This window comes from Octopus bimaculoides, chromosome 14 (genome assembly GCF_046866305.1).
Source record: "Octopus bimaculoides isolate indiv1 chromosome 14, ASM4686630v1, whole genome shotgun sequence".
Taxonomy (NCBI): Eukaryota; Metazoa; Mollusca; class Cephalopoda; order Octopoda; family Octopodidae; genus Octopus; species Octopus bimaculoides.
The window spans coordinates 19,237,677-19,244,643 of NC_142941.1; positions in this window are offsets into that span (position 1 = coordinate 19,237,677).

The window sequence follows — 6,967 nt, forward strand, 5'->3', positions numbered from 1 at the left end:
TTATGGTGCAAGTTTTAGAAAGAGCACAGGTATGCGAAGCCAAAAATGGCTGCCATTTAAGCAATGTCATTTTTCATATGTGATGTAGTGGTGTTGCAAAATTTGACTTGTGCATATTAATTTCCATTATATTATATCAAAATTTCATGCCTTTATTTGTAAAGTTAAAGAAGTTATTAAAAATTGAAACTCATTAGTGACTTTGGGACACCCTGTATAAACCCTTCTGATACCAACCTGCCTGAAACTGCCCCTTGTTCTATGGTACAATCTTCTTGCTTTAAAGTAATCCAAAATTAAAGCCTTCCATCAAAATTTCATGTTAATTCATAGCCCAAACACCAGCTTAATAATACTCTCTCTTTACTCTTTTTATACTTTTACTTGTTTCAGTCATTTGACTGCGGCCATGCTGGAGCACCGCCTTTAGTCGAATCAAATCGACCCCAGGACTTATTCTTTGTAAGCCTAGTACTTATTCTATCGATCTCTTTTGCTGAACCGCTGGGTTACAAGGACCTAAACACACCAGCATCGGTTGTCAAGTGATGTTGGGGGGACAAACACAGATACACAACATATACACATGCATACATATATATACATATATATACATATATACGACGGGCTTCTTTCAGTTTGTGTCTACCAAATCCACTCACAAGGCTTTGGTCATCCCGAGGCTATAGTAGAAGACACTTGCCCAAGGTGCCACGCAGTGGGACTGAACCCAGAACTATGTGGTTGGTAAGCAAGCTACTTACCACACAGCCACTAATGATAAGTATTTTACTAAATTCTTTATAATTTCTCAAATTAACTAAAATAAAAGCAGTGTATTTCAAGAGAAATGTGGTAACAAAAGGTTAACAATTATTCAGTTCATTGTAGTCTTTGATTATACCACGAGTCTTAAAAGTTTGGATAAGTTCATATAGTGTTGAAAATAGAAGGAATTTAATGTTTTAGGGCTGTTGCTGTTTTTCACATGAAAGGACAGTTTCTTCAGAAACTTCAGCCTCTTCTTCTCCCCAAGGTATCTTTTAGCTTTTATCTTTTGCAGCCATGCTGGGCCACCACCTTGAAGGGTTTTTAGTTGAGTGAATCGACCCCAGTATTTTTCTATTTTTAGGCCTGGTACTTATTTTATTAATTTCTTTGGCCAAACTGTGAAGTCACAGGGACATAAACACACCAAAACTAGTTGTCAAGTGGTGGTGGGGACAAACACACACACTTATAAATATACATACGATGGGTGTCTTTTCAGTTTTCATCTACTAAATCCACTTGCCCAAGACCCAAGGTGCCCCACAGTGGAACTGAATCCAGAACCATATGGTTGGGAAGCAAGCTTCTTACCATGCAGCCATGCCTGTTCATACAAACTTATTTAGCTCGCAAACCATATTATCTAGTCCTTCTTTATTTCAGACATTAGAGTATGATTTGGGGTGAGATTTGGCTGCTATTTCATAATGATTGAGCAGCCAGGTAGAAGCCTCTTTGTAAGTTTGCAAATATGTAAAGTAGGTTGCTGGGTAAGTAGGTTATCATATTCATATCTCATTTGTCGGTAATGATATTTTTTTAAAAATTTGAACTAATAGAAATTTACCTCACATCAGCAAAAGATAACTGTATTAGTTAAATATTTTTGTAATTTTAATTTTGATTATTAAAATTTTTTAAATGATTATGTCAGAAATTTTTTTGTACATTATTGTTTATATATACTGTTTTGTATATTACTTGCAGATTTGGTTTCTACACAAGATTTTTTTTCCTGAAGCTAAGTTTCAATATATTTAACAGCATCTTTAAAAAAAAAAAGCAGAAAAGAAAAAGAAGCTCCTAACTTACTACTACTACTACTACTACTACTACTACTACTACAAACATTACTTTAGGCTTTGGTAAATGGAAGCCAAAACTGGCATTAACCATGCTAAAAGGGAAATAAAATTAAGCCATTCTCCTTTTTTAAAAACAAAATGGGTGAATCTGTGAATGTGTGTGAAAATGTGCATGTGTATGTGTGTGTGTGTGTGTAAAAATCTCAGTTAAAATACATTTAACAACATGGAAAAAATCCAAAAAGTGCTGCTGCTGCTGCTACTACCACCACCACCACCACCACCACCACCACCACCACCACCACCACCACTACTACTACTACTACTACTACTACTACTACTACTCACCTTGTTAGAAATGGCTAGAATGCTTTTGAACATAGGATTGCTTGACCAGGGCAAACCTGGGGCTAAATACTGCTACTGCACCACCCCACTACTATCCCCAGCACCAGCATGAGCACTGCCACCTGCAGCAGCAAACCACCACAACCACCACCACCTACTACTACTACTTGAAAGATGCAGGTAGTACTTTACAGCTGTTTCTGGGACATACATATTAAAGGCATATCTGTGCATTTTGCCTACATATGAAGCAGCACAGAATTGCCTTCAATATGTACCTATCTCAAAAACATGTGTAAAATACTCCCCATAACTCCATATTCATCACTTATAAGTCTTTCACCAGTGATCCCATGGATTTTACTAATCTATCTGGTGCAGAACACATGATATTAAATTTAATTTAAACATACACTCTCATATTATTATAGTTGAGAGGATGGGAAAATGTTGGGGTGGATAATATTTTTCTAGTGAATAAATGAAACTGCCAAACAAATCTCATGGTAAAAACGTTATCAACATACTGGTTGACTTCTTAGAATTTATTCTAATGCAGTAATAAACTTTTTTCTTTTGTTTTTGGTAAGTGTTATTTCCTATTTGCTTCTATCTAGAAATCAAAGGAAATGACTACTATTCCCTTCAAACTTTGCATTTGTAATGTGGACATCAATGTTTTGAAACTGACATATTTTCCATTACATTTCAGACAGATTCAGTGCTGAGTTGCTGAAGCAGAAATTTTGTTATAACAAATATTCTGCTCAATTTACTTGTCACTTGTTTGACCATAACCACTTGAGCATATTCCTTAGTGGCTGACAATATGTGCATCTCTGATCATGAGCATCATAGTGGGTGAGCATCATAGCCATGTGTTGAGAGGGATTCTTTGGAGTCTGAATGAATATAGCAAAAGCAAAGTTTGAAGGACAGTCAAGTTAAGCACAGTCAAGTCGAGCACCAAAAATTCAGAGTATCTTTTGAATTGCATCTGTAATTCAAAGGGCCAGCCTTGTCACATTGTATATACCACTGAATCTTCCTGAGAATCATGTTAAAGGTATGCTTGTTTGTGGAGTGCTCAGCTATTTGCACATTGATTTCATGAGCAGACTGTTCCATTGATCAGATCAAGTGGAACATTCATCATCATAACAGAGTGCAATGTATATCCATACCAAAATTTAGGGCAACATGTTGTCATATAAAACATGTGTATTATGGATCTAATGATGGTTATCTATATAGTCTCCTAAGCTGCTAATAACAGCAGCCAAATCTCCCTACCATTTTAATAAAGGAAGGACATATTGGATAATGAAATCCTAGATATACTGTCTCAATAAGAAACAAGATGGTCACAGTATAAATGCCTTCTTAACCACACAGTTATGTGTATATATATATATACTGTATAGATACACACACACACACACACACATATATGTATGTATATATGTATACATACATACATATATATATATTCTTTTATTCTTTTACTTGTTTCAGTCATTTGACTGTGGCCATATGTATGTGTGTGTGTGTGTGTGTATATATATATATATATGTATATATATATATATGAGGGCACCACCGTTCGAGTGTGATCATTACCAGCGTTGCCTTCCTGGCACTTGTGCCAATGGCACGTGAAAAGTCATTCGAGCGAGATCGTTGCCAGTGCCACTGGACTGGCTCCTGTGCAGGTGGCATGTAAAATACACCATTTTGAGCATGGCCATTGTCAGTACCGCCTGACTGGCCTTCGTGCCGGTGGCACGTAAAAGCACTCGCTACACTCTCGGAGTGGTTGACGTTAGGAAGGGCATCCAGCTGTAGAAACTCTGCCAAATCAGATTGGAGCCTGGTGTAGCCATCTGGTTCACCAGTCCTCAGTCAAATCATCCAACCCATGCTAGCATGGAAAGCGGACATTAAACGATGATGATGATGATGATGATGTATATCTACATCTATATGGTGAAGTATATTTGCCTCTTAAATGTGGCTAACCCTTAAGGGTTGATGCTACTGTAGCTTGTAGACCCAGGACGACATCTCCTCCAGCTGGCTATTGACACACTTTCTAAGCCCTATCAGTATTTGCAAAGGGAAGTCATCATTCCCATCTCCAGCCTTATGTGATACACACAGATCCGAGATTGCCAGCCAGTGGTTGTCATAAGCTGATGATGGGTCAATACCCAGAAACTCAGGTCTGTGTGTATCACGTCAGGCTGGAGATGGGAACGATGACTTCCCTTTGCAAATATTGATAGGGCACAGAAAGTGTGTCAATAGCCGACTGGAGGAGATGTCTTCCTGGGGCTACAAGCTACAGTAGCATCAACCCTTAAGGGTTAGCCACATTTAGGTGGCAAATATATTTCACGGTGTCTTGCAGCTACTGTTTATACCTCACCCAGAGATTTATTATTGCTTATATCTATATGTATGTACATATATACATTCATATATACATACATACATACATACATGCATGCATGCATGCATGCATGCATACATACATACATACATACATGCATACATACATACATACATACTTACATACATACATACATACATGCATGCATACATACATACATACACAGGTAGACTCGCACAATAGCAATTCCCTCATTATTCTGTATGTTCAAATTTTCATGGCCAAAAGGCTTCAACAAATAATTCAGTCATTGCATTCAGCAATGGTTTTTCAAATTAGCTACTCAAATGCAGGAAAGCAGCATCTTCTTTTTCAAAAACACACTTAATACTTTATCTTGGAAGGAAGAATCTTCACCATGTAAGACAATTCTCAACCATTAGCCTACACACTATAATCCAACATGGATGAATACACCCCAAGAGACAGCAAATGCCTTGATTATATTTCACAGTTTACTAGGGATATATGGCACATCAAGGGCATTGAAAAATTCTGCAGCATAAACACTGTTTCTTTTTCATATAAATGCTTTGTATTCTTGATATATTCAGACTCACATTTTTTTACTCAAACACAAAAAATGTTTTCCTTTTACAATTCCCCCAAAAGTGAAAAAGAGAAAAAGAATTGCAGAACTTTGCATATTTTATAAATGTATCAGTGGTTGAGATTTCAAACCATTGTTACAAATAGTCTGCTCCTAGTTCTTTACATGAATTTAAAAAGAATGACACAAGAAAACAGCAAATTTATATAAAAATATGCCAACACAAGTGCAAAAAGAAAAAGGAAAAACCATGTATTGAATACAGAATAATTGAGCAAGTGTCTTCTACTGTAACCTTAGGCTGACCGAAGCCATGTGAGTAGATTTGGTAGATGGAAACTGGAAGAATCCAATTGTGTGTGTGTGTCTTTGTGTGTGTCTTTGTGTTTGTCCCTCTACCACCACTCAACAACTGGTGTTGGTGTGTTTATGTCTCTGTAACTTAGCAGTTTAGCAAAAGAGTATGATAGAATAAGTACTATGCTTAAAAAAAAATAAATAAAAAGCCGTACTGGAATCAATTAGTTTGACTAAAAATTCCTTGTGACTGTGCCCCAGCATAGCCGCAGTCTGATAACTGAAACAAAATAAAAGCTTCTTTTGGCATTTATTCTGTATTCAATACATGGTTTTTTTCCTTTTTCTTTTTGCACTTTTGTTGGCCTATTTTTATATAAGTTCACTGTTTTCTTGTGTCATTCTTTTTAAATTCATGTAAAGAACTAGGAGTAGACTATTTGTAACAATGGTTGAAATCTCAACCACTAGATAATTGATCAGATACCACGAATGGACACATGATTGGTCTATTAAGCAACCAGTCAGCAAGAAGCTGTGGCATGATGTGGTTTTCTAGAATGTTCTTTCTTGTACCCTATAAAAGACTGTTTTACTGCTTGATTAATTGCTGAATGATGAAGGCAGCGGAGCAAAATAAACCTCCACTTCTGCCATCACTGATGATTCCAGACATTTACACAGACAACTCCAGGTTCTTGGACAGATCCATTCTGAACATTCACATAATGTCTCATAAGTAACTTCTACAGGCGTGGCTGTGTCGTAAGAAGCTTGCTTCCCAACCACAAGATTCCAGGTTCAGTATCAATGTATGGCTTCTTCGGCAAGTGTCTTCTACTGTAGCCTTGGGCCAACCAAAGCTTTGTGAGTGGATTTGGTATCTATGTATGTGTGTCTTTGTGTCTATGTTTGAACCTCATCACCACTTGACAACCAGTGTTGGTGTGTTTATATCCACATAACTTAGCGGTTTGGAAAAAGAGAATGATAGAATAAGTACTAGGCTTAAAAAATAAGTCCTGGGGTGGACATGTTCTGCTAAAACCCTTCAAGGCAGTGCTCCAGCATGGCCACAGTCAAATGAATAAAAGAATAAAAGAATAACATGATGCAGTTTTCCTCTCTCTCCCAGTCAGCAAATACGTATGTTCTGCATTGTAAATAACCAACACCAATATCTTAATGTCTGGCAATAAATATTCAATTAAATGTTCACAGGTTTGCTTCTGTTATTATTCAAATAGCTTTACATTTAAACTACTAAGCAACTGGTGACATATATACAGAGCATTATTCTCATTTAAATGAGCTCCGGTTTCCAGTGAAATTACAATAAAATACTGGAATTGAAAGCTGGAAAATTGAAATCACTATTATGCACTGTCTGTATATAGTCATCTTTGCACTTATTGTTTAACCCTAAGACAGCCATCATTGAGAAACTCTATAATCAAAGGCATT